Source organism: Condylura cristata, unplaced genomic scaffold (assembly GCF_000260355.1).
Source record: "Condylura cristata isolate star-nosed mole 26May11 unplaced genomic scaffold, ConCri1.0 scaffold00006, whole genome shotgun sequence".
NCBI lineage: Eukaryota > Metazoa > Chordata > Mammalia > Eulipotyphla > Talpidae > Condylura > Condylura cristata.
This window is the reverse complement of record NW_004567107.1, coordinates 48,672,381-48,690,555: the sequence shown is the minus strand read 5'-3', so window position 1 is coordinate 48,690,555 and position 18,175 is coordinate 48,672,381.

Genomic DNA, 18,175 nt, shown 5'->3' with positions numbered 1-18,175 from the left:
CTCACCCAGGTATTGAGGATCAGATTTGCAGTCTTTCTGCAGCCTTGGCTCCACTCACTGAGCTGAGCCGTCCAGCTTTACCTCCAGGGTTTAGCGTGGGGCAAAGTGGCTCCTGCAGCCCCTGGAACTTCCAGGAGCCTGGATTTTCCCGGGAGTTCCTTCTGGGAACTCTCCAATCGCTGATTCCCTCTCAGTTATCTACCTTCTAGTGAGTCCAGGGTGTTTTTATTTGGGTTGAAACTTGTAGTAAGTGAGTCTATAGTCCGTTTTCAGTCCTCAATTCCTATGCAGGCCTGGACGCAGTGATCTTGGTGTCTTTACCCTGCCTCCATCTTCCGGAAGTCCTCAGGATTAGTTTTTCTATGAAAAGGCTGCATATTATTGAGAAGTGAGGTAAAGCTTCTCTCAACAGGAGACATTTTTACTTATTTCATTTCTCTCTTATAGTAATCCCAAGTAGCAGACTTGGTAGCTTAATGAAATTGGGAGTCAGGGTCCTTGCATCATACAATTAATTGGGCCCTTTCAAGTTGTTCTCTTAGTCAATGTGGAGGGTTACAATGGTTCACCAAACACCTTTATCCCAACCAGTAAAAGATGGGAGACAGATATGTGGTTGTGACCATTTTTTTAAAGGACTACTTATATTTTAATTATACATAGACATGCTACATCTATCCTGTTTTCAAGGCTATTTGCATAAGTTATTTTAAAGTGGAAAGAAAGCTGGGAAAAATGAAACAGGGTCTTTAACTAAAGGTCACGTGTTGAACCAAACTATACTACTGTAGAAAGGAGTAAATGACATGGCATATTAGAGTAGGTCAGAGTGACTGACTATAAGAAGTGACATAAAGAATAGTGGATGATGATGACAGGGTAGGTAGGAAAACCTAGATCACATGGGGGGCCTTGCTGGCCATAGTTACATCTTTGGTTCTTAGTTCAGTGCAGTTTTGAGTAAAGGTGTCAAAGACCTCACATAATTTAAAACTGTCTGCACCTATTATGGTGAGAATCGAATGGAGAGGAGCCTGGGAAATCCGCACTGTCAGTGAGGAGGCTACTGCAATGACCTAGGTAGAGATCACAGGCAGGAGTGTAGCAGGGATCATTGTGAGGAATGTTTGAATTTTTCATCTATTTTAAAAACTAAGTAATGGGTTTTTTTTTTTTTTTTTTGGTTATGGATATCTGCAAGTGATGAAAATGATGGCATATGAGTGCAGAATAGTTACATTTTAAGAACCAAACCTTTAACCATTGCAATGTGAAAAGATGAGAAGAAACCACCAGAAAAGATTGCAATTGCTGATGAAAACTGTGGAAATTGACACCCTCACTCTAGAGTGGGTTTGGAAGACCTTTCAACTTGACCTAGCCTTCGTGGGTACAAATCTAATGAAATAAGTTCTGAAAAAAAGTAATTTTACTCTGTCTTGGAAACAGCTTGATGTAGAATAAACCACCTAAACTTGCATAGATTTTTACCCGAATTCATATATACACACAGTATTGCCTTAAAATTAGCCCTTGGTGTCCTCCCTGGTGGCACAGAGGTTAAAGTCTCAGCTATCAATCTCTCAATAGCCACTAAGGCCTGAGCTTCATCCCCAGCCAGAAAGCTGACCCACATGGCTGAGCAGACTGCTCCAGTCTTGCCTGCCAGTCCCCTCAGCAGTGTGATTCAGTGGATCCTCTTGTTCTGCTCCCCACTCTGTCTCTGGTGCATCTTCTCGCAACCCCTTACACACTTCTGGCCTACACCCCAATTCTTGTATGCATAAATAAATAAAATAAATCTTAAGAAATTAAATTTAACCCTTGGTCTTTGTTACTTCCTGACCTTGGAGAAAAATTAAATTCATGAAATTGGCCTCAGCTTTTGACTGGAAGGCCAAAGCTATATTTATGCAAATTTTCTACCTCCCTAGAAAGATTCTTTTCTTACTGGCTGGAATTTCTCAGAAGGAAGATGATTTGCCTGTTCAAAGAGAGGAATTGTTACTGTAAAGAAAAAAAAAAAAGTCCACTATCTTTTAATAATGCTTATTAGTATAACCATATTCCAAATTTTAGACTTCTGATTTAGAATATGTGATCTAATAGAAAACAAGGTAGTAACAATCATAACAAATCATAGAAATCAACCTGTGAAAGTCCAAAATCTGGAGTGTTCTATTCATGTATACCCACTGAAGGTTGTATGATTAGTATGATAATGCATGTTAATTCACTTATATTGACTAAATTTCTCTCATTAATAAAATTTCTCACATTAATAAAAAGTTGCTTTCTAAATTCATATAGGTTATTAGTTTATACAATTTTAAGAAATGGAAAGGTATTATATGGAATCAAGAATAAACTCAGAGTTTTTTTTTTTTTTAACATCCTGTTAGTCTCTCTTCTTCCAATGGTTTGTTTGTATATTACTATGTTCATACTTGTTGTTCCACCCTGCCATTTAGTGTATTCCAAATCCATAATTTTCTATGGATTTGGAGTTCTTCACATCCTGAATTTGCTATTTTCTTAATAAAAAGTCTGTTTCTACCTGTGTTAATTCTTCTTAGCTCATTAATTTGTCTTGTGAGTTTTCTCATATCTCTGTTTAGCTTTTTGGAGATCTCTTATTCCTTTGACTTGCCTTTCTGAGCTTTTTACTCTCTTAGCTTCTTTTTTTCTTGTTAATTGCAACATATTTTTTAGTGTTTTTAATTATATACATATATCTAACATCATTCTTCATTTTGTGTTTTTTTCATCTTAGTTGTAATCCTCATGGATTTCCCACCACCACTTCATCCATGTGCCATCACCATAGTCTTGTGTGCGCTTTCCCCTCTCCTCCCCCATAGAATGTCTCTGGTTTATAGATGTTAGTTGATGTGCATTAAAATTCATATGTATATATATATATATATATGTATGTATGTATGTATATGTGGATATGTGTGTATATTTGTGTGTGTGTGTATAGATACACACCTGGTATTTTTCTTTTTTTGGATTATTTCACTAAGCATGATCCCTTATAGCTCCAACCATGTTGCTGTAAATGGCAGGACTTTATCTTTTTTGATTGCTGAGTAGTGTTCTTTTGTGTATATGTGCCACATCTTCTTGATCCTGTCATCTATTTTTGAGCATTTGAGTTGATTTCACACCTTCCCTATTGTAAATAGTGAAGCAATAAACATGGGGGTGCAGGTGTCCTTTTGAATTATTATTTTTGTGTCCTTTAGGTAGACAGGTAGGAGTGCATTGCTGAGTCATGTGGAAGACCCATTTTTAGCAGTTTGAGAAACCTCCAAATAGCTTTCCATAATGGTTGTACCAGTTTGCATTCCTGCAGTGCAGGAGTGTTCCTTTTTCTCCACATCCTCGACATTTGTTGTTGCTAGTTATTTTAAAATGTACCATTCTCACTGGTGTGTGATTGTAGCTCATTGTGGTTTTGGTTTGCATTTCCCTTATTACATGTCATGATGAACATTTTACCGTATGCCTATGGGCCATCTCTATTTCCTCTTCGGAGAAGTGCCTTTTTAGCTCTTATGTTCGTTTATTGATAGAGTTGTTCACTTTATTTTTGTTGAGTTTCATCAATTCTTTGTATATTTTTGTAATCAGTCCTCTGTCATTGGTAGTGTTTGCAAAATTTTTCTCCCAATCGGTGGGATGTCTTTATTTTGTGAAATGTTTCTTGCTGTAAGAAGCTCTTTAACTTGATATAGTCCCAGCTGTTTATCCTTTCCTTCACTTTTCTTGCTTTGAGTGATGTAACTTTAAAGATGTTTCTGAGGTATATGTCATGTAGCATTTCTGCCATGGTTTCTTGATACCATTCTTCAGCTTTCTATTTAATGGGATAAATCTACATCTTTGGGGTGAGATTCTCAATAGCTTTCTTCCTTCTGATATCATATTCCCTTAAAATCTCAAGTTGCTCTATTACATAGAGAAAAATTGTGTCTGCCCATTTCACTACTTTAGATCTTCCTGTTTTATTTTTGAAAATCTAGAGCAGCAACTTAGAGGCTTAAATGACTTTTACTTTTCCAGAAGGTGGCACTATGGTTTTACTTTATTTTTCTCTGCTGGCTTTTGATGCTACTAAAAATGTGCAGTGGCTGCATCAGCATGTAGGGGTCCAATTACTGTGGTAACCACTTACTACAGGGGGAGACCTGTTTTGTGTCTGTGTTGTCACCTGATACCCTTCTTCCCTGGTGTCCTAGGTCTGAGACTTCAGCAGTCTTTTTGCTCCCACTGCTCTTGTGTAGCAGATCCATAGTTAGTGTTTTACAAGCTATCATTTTCAAGGCTCACTATGTGCCAGATATTGCTTAGAAAAATTAACTCCTTTAATTTTCACAGTATACCAAGTGGAGAAACTGAGGCTCTAAATGCTTAACCAACTTCCTTGAGGCCACATAGATGGAAGATACCAGACCTGAGTTTCAAAACCAGGTAGTCTGACTGGGGAGGCTCTTTTCTTAACCCTTAGGTCATGTGTTGTACTGTTTTGCACAGAAGAGTTGCTTTACTGGTTTTTGCTTATATTCTGTCATGTTCTATGTTTCTCTGTGGGATGTTAGTCTTTTGCTTTGTGACCTTTACTTGGCACCCAGGGGGTCTCTTTCTTTGACTTTGCAACTGTTCCAACTGCACTCTATTTAAAGAGCCTTTACCAGTAATACATGTGGGATTATTTTCTTCCTTTAAATACGTTTCAGTGAATAATGAATGCTCCCTGAATTTGTATATAACAATATTTTGGGGGCTGCAATTCTCTGGCTTCCCAAACCAAGAGTCTGTGATGTGTTTCAGTTGTAACATCGACACATTTACCCAACAGGGTCCATTCTCTGTATTCTTGTAATAATAGGACATGAGGAATTTATTTTGGTAAGAAGACAACTTCCTATTGCAAACCTGAGTTAAATATAAACCCCAGCATTGTACAGGAACATGGTTCTTGCTGTGACATTCCTGCTGTACACAGGTTTGTTGTGTATTCACCCTACCCCAAAATGAAAGCAGGAACCCTGCAAAGGAGACCACAAAACATCCTCTTACATGTGCCTGGACTGTTTCTGTTAGCTGTTGTCACATCATCCCATCTTTCCTCTTTTGCTCAGATTTGCATTATTCGCTGCCCTTTACCTACATAGTTACTGGGATGCCTCAGTCATCACGCACTGTTTAGGACGCAGTATGGCCCTCCATGCCTCTCAGCTTCCTTCTTCATGATGCCAATGAGTGCTGCATTGTGTCTGGAGGCCAAAGGAACGCCCTTCACTACCCATGCCACTCATCTCTGTACCTGTGTCTTCCTTCTTCCTAGAGATATGAATGTTCCTTAGTGAGTTTCAAAAACTCATGCATTTTAGCAATTAGTACTTTTCAAGTTCTCACCAGAGGACCAGAGAAAGAACAGATAACAGCACCCTCTATCCAGTCTGCCTTCATTCCCCTCCTTTTATTTTGTTCTTCAGGTACTAAACAAAAGTTTCCAAGCTTAGTGAAGGGAGGTAAAAAAATGTGGCATTCAGGATGAGGAGGTGTAATCTAACCTCACCAGCTTCAAGCCAGGAAACTCTGTTTAGAACATTCAAAATTTCTGCAACATCAATAGCTGGAAACATAGATTTTATCCACTTCAATTCATGCCCAATGTCCTATGGACTGTCCTGAGATAACAGAGGATCCTGAAGGTAGGAAAGGAAAAGGAAAGAGGGCCTCCCTAAAGTCTCAGTATGATGAAGTTATCATCAGCCACTGTAGCACGAGTTGGATCCCTAGCCAGGGAGCTCACCCACATGGTATGGCAGACCTCTCTTGACCTGGTCCACTGCTCCCCTCAGCAGTGTATTTCGATGAATCTACCTGTTCTCCCTACTCTGTCTCTGGTGAATTCTCTTACCCCGCTGCATCCCTGGCCTACACCCCAGTTTTTGTATGCAGAAATAAATCTTAAAAAAAAAAGGAAAACAAGAAGATCTGGGCCTTTATTTAAGGTTTTCTGAGGCGCTGCAGAGGAATCTGGAAAATGGCTTAAATTTAGATATAGAAATAATGAAATTCAGAACTATCCTTTTCTTCTCTCCTCCTTTCCTTTACATCATTTAAAAAAGAGTTTTGGGAAAAGTCTATTGTGGTATTTCTAGTTTAAAACAACAAAAAAATGTTTGGAACAATCTCTGTGGAAAGATTTTATACTAACAGAAACGTTGAAAGAATAATGGAAAAGAACCCTCAATATGATCCATCCTTCACCTGGGCTTGTTATTCAGCAGTTTTGTCATATTTTTCTCTAAACTATTCTCCAATATTCTACTATCATTCTCATGTAATTTTATAGCATTACAATAATATTCAATATAGCTATTATAAATTCTCTATTCAAATTGCTCTCATGATCTATCCAATAATGTCTTTTCCTCCTGAAGCAAAATAACTTGCATTAAATTGCCATATTTCTTCTTCTTTAATCCAGAAAAACTATCCCCTTTGCTGTTCTTAATCACGCTAATAAATCTGATGAGTCCAGGATAACTGTTTTGAAAATATTCCATGTTCAAATTGTGATTACGTTCACAATTTGGTTAAGAATATAATTTCCTTGTTGAGGTTTTTCGTTGGGATTTTGATTCAACTTTTGTGAATTTGACCTTGAAATGAGAACTGTAATCAAAAGTATCAAATATTTCCCTAAAGAGTTACTTCAAAATTATAAGAAGAAAAAATTCTGAAATATGTGGTTTCTACCAATTTATAATTCAGTTCACTTAAATAGCTAAGCCCTTAAGTATGAGAGACTGAAATTAGTACAGTTCATAAGAGATAGCTTAGGTTCTATATTGATTCTGCTGCCATGTACTTATTCTGTTGTGGCTAAACTTTTGTGTCAATTTTCACATTCATATGCAGTGAAATTACCACGGTCTTTCTCTCTCATGGGGTTTTCATTATGACCAAGTGAGGTCAATATTCGCAAGTGTTTCTTGGACTGCACCATGCTATATTAAGTGTGACTCTGCCTCAGTGCCCATGGGGTGAAAACATCTGTAGAAAAGATTACAACATCTTGGTAATTGATGAAACATAAGATATTAAGGTTCATCAAATAAATGGTAAGAAAAATTTGATAAACCTTAAGATATTAAGGTTCTGGCCATCTTGCTATCACACACTTTTCTGTGTTCTTGGTAGACCCCTCACTCACACCATCCTTCCAGTAGACTTTCATTCTTTGCAATTATATCCACAGTTCTGTTCATCTCTAAAATATATCCTGGTTCTTCAGAGTGAAATGCTATCATACAGGTTATTTTCTTGCTGCTATATGCCACTACAGACAAGTTCTCATAGCACAATATTCATGTTATTACACTGGCATATTGTCTCCCATTTGGGGATATATCTGGAGAGAGACAAACCTGAAACCTTCTTCAGGCGGGCATGCCGTTATTATTAATAAGCATACAGAAAGCAGAGCAGTCATCAAGCTGTTTCCGCTAGTCACACTCTGGTCCAAGTTATGAGAATCAGAGCCTGCGAAAAGGAAACATCTATTTTCTTACATTCAATGTTGTGTGGTTACTTTTCTTACACTTAATGTTGAAATAATATTCTCCTTACCATTTAGAAAGCAGATTTCGACACTGCTGATTCCCAAGTAAGACAGAGAAGGAATTATAGGGAGTTATGTTAGCATACCCTGAACTAAAGACTGAATCAGAAGATGGAGTTATTCATTAAGGACACTGTTTGATTCTACTGTGGTTCCCAAATGCCTTTAAAGGTTGGTATTCCAAGGGATAGGCAAGAGTTATATTAATTTAAATAAAGTTTAGCTAAATGGAAATGAGGAGTTCTATAATTACGAGATCAACTGTTCTAGCTTTTTGCCAGTGGAGACATTTTCTGCCTAGAATGAATTCCCCAGTGTTCATTCTAACTTTAATGAGTCGAGTAATGTTTTTTATACTTCTCAGATAATTGAAGAACAATATGAAAATTATCACATTATTGTTTAGTCAAAGCTGTCAACTATGTTGTTCCTAGTAGGCTGTTTCTATGCAAATTCCTTTTTTAAAAGCCAACCAGGCACTCAATTCTATTTTGCTGCTATTAAAGGAAATGGCAATGCATGAGCTATGCAAATAAAAAGAAAATGGAGGAGGTAAAGTATTGGAAATATTTTGTAAATTATGTAAAAAGATAGTGTTGTAAAATGAAAGTGAGTGAGCAATAGATTAAATTTTACAACATCAGAAAAATATTTTATGCCATTTCAACTAAAAGAAAATATGTTATCTTCAGCTCAAATAAATTTCCTATTGATTTGACATAAAGCCCACACTCCTTCCTCTATTAATCATAGACCTCACACTTTGATCCATTTGAATTATCTCCCTCTAGTATCCACTATATTTCTGACTTCTTTCACTTAACCATCATGATTTCATATATTTTTTTATTATTTCAGTCCAAATGAACTATTTGACATTGATTACTTACCAACTTCACGTCAAATGTGAAAACAAATAATCTTGGATAATTCAGGTAGAAGAAGCTGAGTAAGAGACTTAATACTTAATTTAAAAGTAGAGATCTAAAATAAGTTGAAAATTCATGTCTGCTCTGTTTGGATCAGGCCCATTGTTGAATATGAATGGGTTTCTGGGGTTTGAGGTAGAAATATCTAGGTTGATTTGCTGAAAGCTTTAAGTCTCCACCTTCCTTTAAAGCCTGGTGGCCTGTAAAAGTAGCCATTTTTTTTTCCCAAATAGACAAATGTCCTCCCTTCCCTGATGCTGCTGCTGAGGCCTTTGTCTTGTGAAGAAAACTCTGAGTATTTTTGGCAACCAGACCAATAACTAATGTAAGTTCACAAAATAAACTCTGCAAGGGTCAGGGATGTTAATGACATGCTGAAGGATATTGAGACCTAATATGAAGCAATAGTGCAGAATATACGTCAGTATATCTTAAGAATGCTGGATGAAGGGTAACAAAATTAGCTTAGAGAAAGTTTATCAGTAAGGAATCACTTTGGGTTATAATAGCCTGCCAAGGGTTCTGGGAGATAGATGCTGTGAGAATGTACTTGGCAGTTTCCACCTTCTTGGATCCTTGGGAAAAGTGAAGACCTCTATTAACCAAGGTAGGGAAGCCTGAAACTCTGTTGCAGAAGAGGAGGGAATCAGTAACATGAGATTTTGACATGCTCTGTTAATACAACAAAACTAGTAAATCCAATAGCTAGTTCTGTTCTATGGAGGAGCTGCTGTTAGAGAACTGAGTTCCTCAATACTCCTGTCTCCTGTCTCAGAGAACCTGAGACAACAGGGTACCCCAGGAAGTAAAAAGCACACAGTTGCTGTAATGAGTGGCAAAGGTTAGAGTTTCAGCCAGGAATCCTGACCAGCAGAAGGCTTGGAAATGGCTAAAATACGGTACTGTCCCCAAGAGCAAGATAAATGTGTGGTCAACAACTACGCTGCTTAAATTGTTTGACCAAAGTAAATGAAGAAGTTGAATTGGAGCTAAACTCTCAGCCTCAGCCAATGCTTGCTTCCTACCGTTCTGCTGGGTATGTCAGCTGAAAATAACATTAGATGACTTGTCTGACCCAGCTATTTTAAGCTTAGGCAGTAAAGGGGTAGAGAGGATTGAATGGGCCAGAATCTTTATTTTTTTTTAGTCTGAGTAGAGGGTGGAAATAGCCGTACACTATCTTCTACTCTCAGTGTAAATAGCGGTGTACACACTTATGGAATAAGCACACGAAGAAGCTTATTCCATAGGTCACTTTGAAGTCTGAGTGTCCCCATGGAATGAATGTTACCATCATGTTGGTCTTGACCTAAAGGCAGACTTAATGAAACTGAAATGCTGTGCATATAAATTAAGTAAAAAGCAATCTTGTCTCAATATTCTCCATGCACACTGGACTTAATATACATATAATATACTTTATATACATACAATCTTTGATACTTCTTTTTAAAGTGGGATTTACTTCAGTTCCCTTTGTTTGCAGAATGAACTCTGTAACTTGTTTCTAATGAGCAGACAATAGCAAAAATGACTACATGTCATTTTTATACTAAACCATAAAAGTTATTATTTTTAAAAAAAGAGTTATTATGCATACAGAACTGGGGTACTGGCTAGGGGTGCTGGGGTGAGAGGATTCACCATACAGAGTGGGGAGAAGAACAGGCAGATTGACAAAGTACACTGCTAAGGGGAGAAGTGGGGAGATAAGAGAGGTCTCCTGTGTCATGTGGGTCAGCTCCCGGGCCGGAATTGAATTTGTGCTTCAGTAGCTGTGGATAGGTTCACAGTGCTGTGCCTTAACCATTGAGACACCAGGGAGGGCCCATAAAAGGTATCATATGTCCTCCTTGCTCTTTTACTATGTCATTCTCAATAGATACTCTGAGAACACTCCAGTAGCCCAGTAAAGATGTTTATGGAGCAAGGAAAGGAGGCCTCTTGGAGTTAGTCAGCAAAGAAATATCCTCAAAAAGGTGAATAAACAATCTTGATATTGGATTTTGCAGTCCGACTCACCTTCTAACTGTAGTGCTATTAGATCCTTTTGCCTGAACCTTATGAAAGGCACTTATCTAGAACCTTTCAATAAGTCTCTTCCAATTTTCTATGGTACAGAAATGATAAAGTAATGCTTATGATATTTAGCTGTAAGTTTGGAGTATTTTTTCTACTATTATATTGATACCTAATGTATTATAGTGAGTGGATTTGATCATTTTTAAAATATTTTTTTCTTGAAGGCTGGTACTTAAGGATGAGTAAATTTCATCGTAATGCTCGAAGGAGAGGAATAAAAATGACTTCTGACTATCCTCTGGGTAGTTATAGCTAGAACTTTTCTCCTGGAAAATTATTTTCGGTCATTTTTGAAAATTGTATGATTTTCATCAGTTGCTTAATTGATTTTCATGTTATTGTGTGTGGAGTGAAGTAAATTTTGGCATATTGACTGTTGTTTATCAATAAGTATCATGTCCCTCTAGAGCAATGGTTGATAGGGAAATATCTAAAGTATAAAGCAAATCCATGCCCTTCTATCAGTTAAGTCATTGAAGTGCTCTTTTTCTGGAATGTTGGTATATTGTTAGACCTTTTCTGATTGCAACATGGAAATTGTTAGCACCACTTATGAAATGACACTATTCTTTTTACTGGATAGAAGAATTAAATTTGCTAGTCTGGCATAATTGTTCCCAGGAAATATCACTGCTTGGAAGAAGAGAAATTTCTTCCATTTTCAGATCATGATTTGTTTCTTTGGAATTTTTTTGTTGTTGTTGTTATTGTTTGATTGTTTTAAGCCTTAGGAAGTCATGAATTTTCCAGTTGCAACACTGAAATATAATTCCAGATACTTAACAAACTCGCTTTTTTACCTTCTAGCCTTTCTGTTTCTTCTCTGCTTCCAAAATAGTTGATGTCTAGTATAAATCAGGCTGCATATAGTGACTTGTATTTGAAGTTCAGGCAGATAGTTCCTGCTCAAAAGATACTTGCAGCAGAGGTGGCAATGAACACATAAACAGATGGTTCTCACAGATTATAAAAAGTGCTAATGGAATTAATCATCCTGTGTTATTTACCTAGCTCAGATTTAAGAGTTTGGGAGGAGGATTCTGGGAAGAAAAGGTATTTGAATGGGTTCTGAATGATAACAATGAATGAATAAGAGAAGTCTGTAAAAGGGCAAACTGAGAAAATTTCATATGAAGAAATGGAAGCAGGAAAATTTGGCCCACTCACAGAAATACAAAGTGCCTCTGGCCCTTTCATATGGCTGATTCAAATAGCTTGAGTGCATCATGATGATAGATGAGTTGAGAGACACAGACATCATGAAAGGGTCTTTATTTTACACTAAGAATAATGGCCTTTCTTTTGTAGGTTATAGGAAGCTATTAAAGAATATTTAGTTAATGAGAGGAGGAGTTAACGTGACCAAATTGGCTTATAAAAAGTTTATTGTCTCTGTTGTCAATGAAGAATGCATTGGTGGAAAAAATAATGGAAAAAAATAGGCACTGCCATAATAATAGTCATCACATTTCATAAAGGCTTGGAGAAATAGATGTATGAGGGAATGATTCAGGAGCTTTGCCTGTTGTCTGTCACACTGAACCACTGAGCCAGCGTGGGCCTTCACTGAGTGGGGCAACGACACTTCTTTGGCATGCCAGAGTTTGGACTCAGGAGTTTTCTTTTGATTCTATTTGTTTTCAATTCCTATTAATACCCAAAAGGACATATTTAGTAGGAAGATGGATATGTGAATATGGATCTTAGGAGGAAATCTGAGAAGTTACAGGTTTTGATTCTTAAGTGCTGTGATGCTTAAGTTTGTGTCAATTTAGGTGTATCTGTAAGCTTTGGAGTAGGGGAGTGTGGATCATGAGATCAAAAATGTTTTTAAGATTTATTGATTTATGCATATCAGAACTGGGTGTAGCCTGAGGTGCAGGGAGTGAGAGGATTAACCAGAGACAAAATGGGAAAAAGAACAGACAGATGTATTGAAATACACTGTTGAGGGAAGCAGTAGACAAATGGAACAGGAGAGGTCTACTGTGCCATGTGGGTTAGCTTCCTAGCCTGGGATAGAAGTCATGTTGTAGTGGTAAGAGATAGCTTGAAAGTGCTGAGATTTAGCCCCTTGAGCCACTAGGGAGGCCTGATATTGAAGAATTAAGTCAATAGGAATAGAGTAGATTGCCCTTCGTAGAGTGGAGTCATGGTCTGAATAGAACAAAAAGTTCTGAACCACCCTTGAATGAAAAAGAATCCACTCTGTCTGATAACCTTAAAATTGGGACACCAGCTTTTTTCCAGCTTTATGACTTGTTATAAAGAAGTAAGGTATAATCACATATGTGCTATGATGGGACAGATGCACTAACAAGAATGAAAACAGGTTGCTTACAGGAATGTCTTCATCTATTGATTTCATTGCTGTATCTCCTGTAGCAATAAAAGTTTGAGTAACATTTAGTACATAATCAAAGATGAAAACAATGTTTGTTGAATGCAAATATTCAATTTTCAGGTTAACTTTCATGAAATAAATACAAATCACCTTTATATCAGTATTTCTGGAAATGAACAATCATGCCCACTTTTGAGACCAAGACTGAAACAGATGTAATAGTATCTTCAGCTATATTCTAAGAGTAGAATCAGAGTTCCAAAAACAGACATTTCTTATGAAGTCCCTTTAATTATTGACATGATGTCAACATACAATAGAATAAAAGCAATTTTATTGAGGTAGGACTGCTCACTACATGAACCAGGTGCTAAATTCTCAAGTGGGCTCTCCATTCAAGAGAAAATTTTAAGTACTAAGTAAAGTACAGTGACTGGCAACCCTCCAGGCATGTTGTTTATGCCAGCTGTGCTTTGGAAATTACTGAGTGGAAGTGTTTCACTCCTCTATTGCCAGGTGACTAACACCTACTTAGACCAACTGCTTACTAAACATGTAAAGTGAAAATGCCTGCAGGAAAAGTCAAATAGTATTTTTAATTTTTTTTAAATTTAGTTATAACTCAGTATAAAGTTAATTACAATCAGAAAATTGTTCTTTTATAAGTTAAAAAATCAGAAAAGTATTATAAAAATATTTTCCTTTACTTGATATTATAAAGACAGGAATATATTTTACAAACTGACCTGTATTTGCCTGCCTGCTTAACTTACCCTCACCAAAAAAAAATAAATAAAATGTTCCCCTCATCTTATATGTCATATTGTTTAGTAAAATAAGATATGATGAAATAAGTATATTTAATGTGAGATTATTTTACAAAGTCAATTATATTTAGTGAACTATAAAACAAATTATAAACAAACAAACAAAAGTATCAAAAGAATGAAAAAAATAATTCACCCAAAGGAATTAGAAGTAAAACTCTGAGACTAGGGTCAGAACTCTATTTAAATTTCTTGACAAAGTTAGTAGTTTTTTCTGTGATAATTTCATCTTTTTTTTAGTTATAAAAAATCAGGAGAAAATCTCAACAGAAGTTTAAGTCAAATTAGCATGAATAAATGCTGATTTTATTATTTGTTCAAAATTTCACTACAAATACTGTGCAAAGTTAACTACAATCATATAAAACTTCCTCTTAGCCACTGTTTTTCCTATATGGTTTTCTTATACCTAAAAAAAAAAAAAAAATACAACAATCAAGTTGTTTTTCCCACACTCTCATCACTACCACTGGCAGTTCTCAACTGTTTGTTTGACAATGATTTAGATGCAAATTATGTCTACATAGAACTTGTTAGCAAAACCTGTTGTATAAAAGAATAAAATAATTGGTCAAATAATAAAACCAAGTGATTTGCTATTGGTTCTCATAGCTAATAATAGCTTTGTTACTATAAATGGTTATATGTTGTAAGCTCAAGAAGGAAAACAAAACAAAACTACTATTATAAATTGATTTTCTACTCCAAGACATTTTATTTAGTCTCCAGTAAAAAGCTTCCATCCCCTCTGGGTGGAATTTTTTTCTACAGAGCTTCTGAAATGGGATTGTTTTGTCATTCAATTAAAGCAAACTATTTCCTTTAAAAAATATTCATTTATTTATTTATGCATACAGAACTGGGGTGCAGGCCAGAGGTTCAGGGGCAGTGAGAGGATTCACCAGAGACAGATTGGGGAGCAGAACAGGTAGACCAGTGAAGCACACTGCTGAGGGAAGCAGTGGGTGGGTCAGAGAGGTCTGCCACACCATGTGGTCACCTCCCCGGTGTGGGGATTGAACTCATGCTGAAGTGGCTTTAGCTTCTTAGTGCTGTGCTTTAACCCACTTCACCACCAGGGAGGCGCAATTTCCCTTTTTTTTTTTTTTAAGATTTATAAGATTTATTCATTTATGTATACAGAAGTGGGGTGCAGGGCAGAGGTGCAGGGGCTGTGAGAGGATTCACCAGAGACAGAGTGGGGAGCAGACAGGCAGATCTATGGAAATACACTGCTGAGGAGGGCAACTGTGGGTCAAGAAAGGTCCCTCTCAACATGTGGGTCAGCCCCAGGGCCATAGATTAAACTTACACCGAAGTGGCTACAGCTTGCTTGCAGCATTCTAACCTGTCGTGCCACCAGGAAAGGCCTGCAAACTATTTCTTGTGACACTGTATTCCTTTAGTGGTTACACTACTCAAGAATCTGTGATCAGAGAGAAGTTCAGAAATGTTTGTCTAACTTGGAGAAGTATTGATAGCTGTTGGGAGCCACTTGGAAGTCATGAGGGAAGTCAGAATATAGGCCTGTACCACAGAAGTAGCAGAAGCCCTGTTCGAAGCTTGCTAGAAAAATCATCTACTCTGGATTTTGAAGTTACATGAACAGAAAACTTATCTTTATTGTTTCTGTCTGGTTGAGTTTTCTATTATTGCAATTTGATGGAAGTATTTTGAATGATAAAATTGACTTTTAAGCCTGATCTGGGGGGGAAAGAAAATTAGGCCACTAGCCTGAAGTGAGAATATGTACTACCTTTTATTGAAAAGGAGTCAATGCAAAAAGACTTAGTGAAAATGCCTGTATCTTTGTAAACCTTTTAAATGTGCAAGTTGACTAGCAATAATAATACAGAAAAATATGTTTATAGCTAAGTGATTGGGTTAGTTAAGAATGAGTCAGTCCCTGAAATCTGCTACTATTATCATTGCTATATCCAAGTCCAAAGATTCTGTCAAGTAACAAAAGATTCTAATCAAAGTATATTTTGTATTCACACATTTTAATACTGCCTAATTCTATCAGGATACCTGGGGCATACAATCACATGCAATTTTATATAAATTTTAAGAATTTTAAGGGAGAGTAAAAACAGACATATAAGTAGAAGTGCTTATATCCTTTTGATTGTTTCCATTGGTTTTACTCTTTAAAGGATTCAGAGTTCAAAATCAGTTTTAAACTATCATTCCCTTAAGAATCAGAGTTAACAAGGTATACCTATTCTTCAGAAATTTTTGCAGGTGTTTTCATATGCTTAGAATCATTTAATATTTCTGTACTGGGATAAGAAGTATTTTTCCATTCATTTGACTAAGGAGGAAATAAAGTTCTCAGCATGTAAGTGGTAGCCACAGGATTTAAATTGTGGGTGTCTGGCTTCAAAGCAGCCACCCTTGACAATTAGACTTTATTACTGCCTTTGTGAGATAAAAGAAACGTTGTTATGTAGAAAAAACACAGACTTACTGACATATGGGATATTGCTGCCATCTGTCCTCATAAAAGAGACAGTAGAACAGTGTCAACCCTTAATTATACCCATAAAGTATGTTAAAATGAAAACATTCTAAGGTTTTTATATGTTAAATGAGGCCAATGATAGAGCATAGTTCAAATAACGGAATTTCTAGAATTCTGGTTTGCCTTGCCCAAAGTTTAGAGTTAAGACAAGATGATTGCATATCTTCAGATAGTCCCCCTGGAATAGCATTTCTCACTTTTGAGTTATTTATAACTCAAGGTTATTCTGTCTGTCAAGAAACTGCAATGAAGATATTCTGTAGCAGGTACCAGGCTAACATTAATTTGGAGACCAGAGTGATATCAACGAAGTGTCAGTATTTCTAAGAGTTGGAGACTGCTTACTCAGGACATGAGCCTAGAGCATCAGCATCCTCCTGGGCTGGAATATTTCTTTAGCAGTGATGTGCCTCTGGAAAGGACAGAGAATTCCAACATGCCAGAAGGATTCTCTAAGACACCTACAGCTGCACAGAAATTACAAATGAGAAGAAAGGCATCACACAATAAACTGGGATAGGGCAAAAGAAAAAATTTACAGATATTCTAGGCTAGTACACACTTCCTGAAACAAGCAAATCTTTTCTTTTACTTAAAATATTGACTTAGTTTGTGAAAGGCATGCTTTTCCTTAAAAATCAAATAGCAGTTACATTAAAACATAAGCATCCTCACATTTCTAAGGGAAGATAGCAGAGCTCATCCTATTATGTCTAACTATTACAACGTTAAAAACATCTGTCTCACTATTGCAACAAATATTTGCATTTTTCTAAAGCACAAAACAGCATTCTAAGCTACCACCTATGGTACAAATGCCCTCCAGAAGTAATTTAGTCACTTTATAAATTCGTAATAACTGAGGATATTCTATTAAAAGGCTTTACATAAAAACTTCCATTTGAGGTTGGTTCTGAGAATGCTTACTATTTTTGCTGCTGAAATGAGAGAAGGGCATCTTGGAAGAGAGAAAAATCCCATCACATTATATTGTAGTTAGTAACTTCCTCGTTTGAAATTTTCACCAAAATAATCCATCATAATAATTTTGAATACATTGCTGTGTCTGAAGCTCCAATGCTGAGCACAATACTTTGGTACTGAGTACATGAATTAGACTGAAGAAGCAAAGGGTATTACATAAGGAGGTGAGAAGGAGGCAATGTCAAAGAACAATAATTAGCAGGAAGGCAAAGTGCCCACAGGCCTGCTGAGAGATTATGTTTGGGAGGTTAGACTGACCACTTGTGTGGTTTTAAATGCCAGTGAAGTTGAAAATGAGTTTATTATCTACCACTCCTCAATGGGTGACACTAATAATGTAGCTTGAGTTTGATCGTTTGAAAAAGCACTGTAAGATATAAAAGTTATAGCATTGTTGGATTTATCATTTTCTTTTCAACCATCTGCTCTAACTGTAAATCTGAAGTTAGTAATATTTTTAAAACACCTGGGCAATCAATAATGTCAAGAAAATAAAGGAGAACATCAAAGTTAGACAGTATGAAGACACTACCATAATTCTGTCAACTCAGAACTGTGGGGAAATTAGTGATGTAGGTTTATTTACAATATTAACTGACACATAAATCTCATTCAATCTTTTAAGTTTACAACCTCATTTTGGTTGAGCAGGGAACTGAAATGAATTATTATTAGAATTCCTCCAGGAAATTATATTTTAGATAATGTTTTTCTTGGGAAAAAGGATCTTTTGGTCAATTATGACCTATGGTTACAGCCAAGGTTTATTAGCATTAGTCACTTAAATTTTTAATATGAAAGTTGGAAACAATAATTAGACTTTTAAAAATCAGCTTTACAATC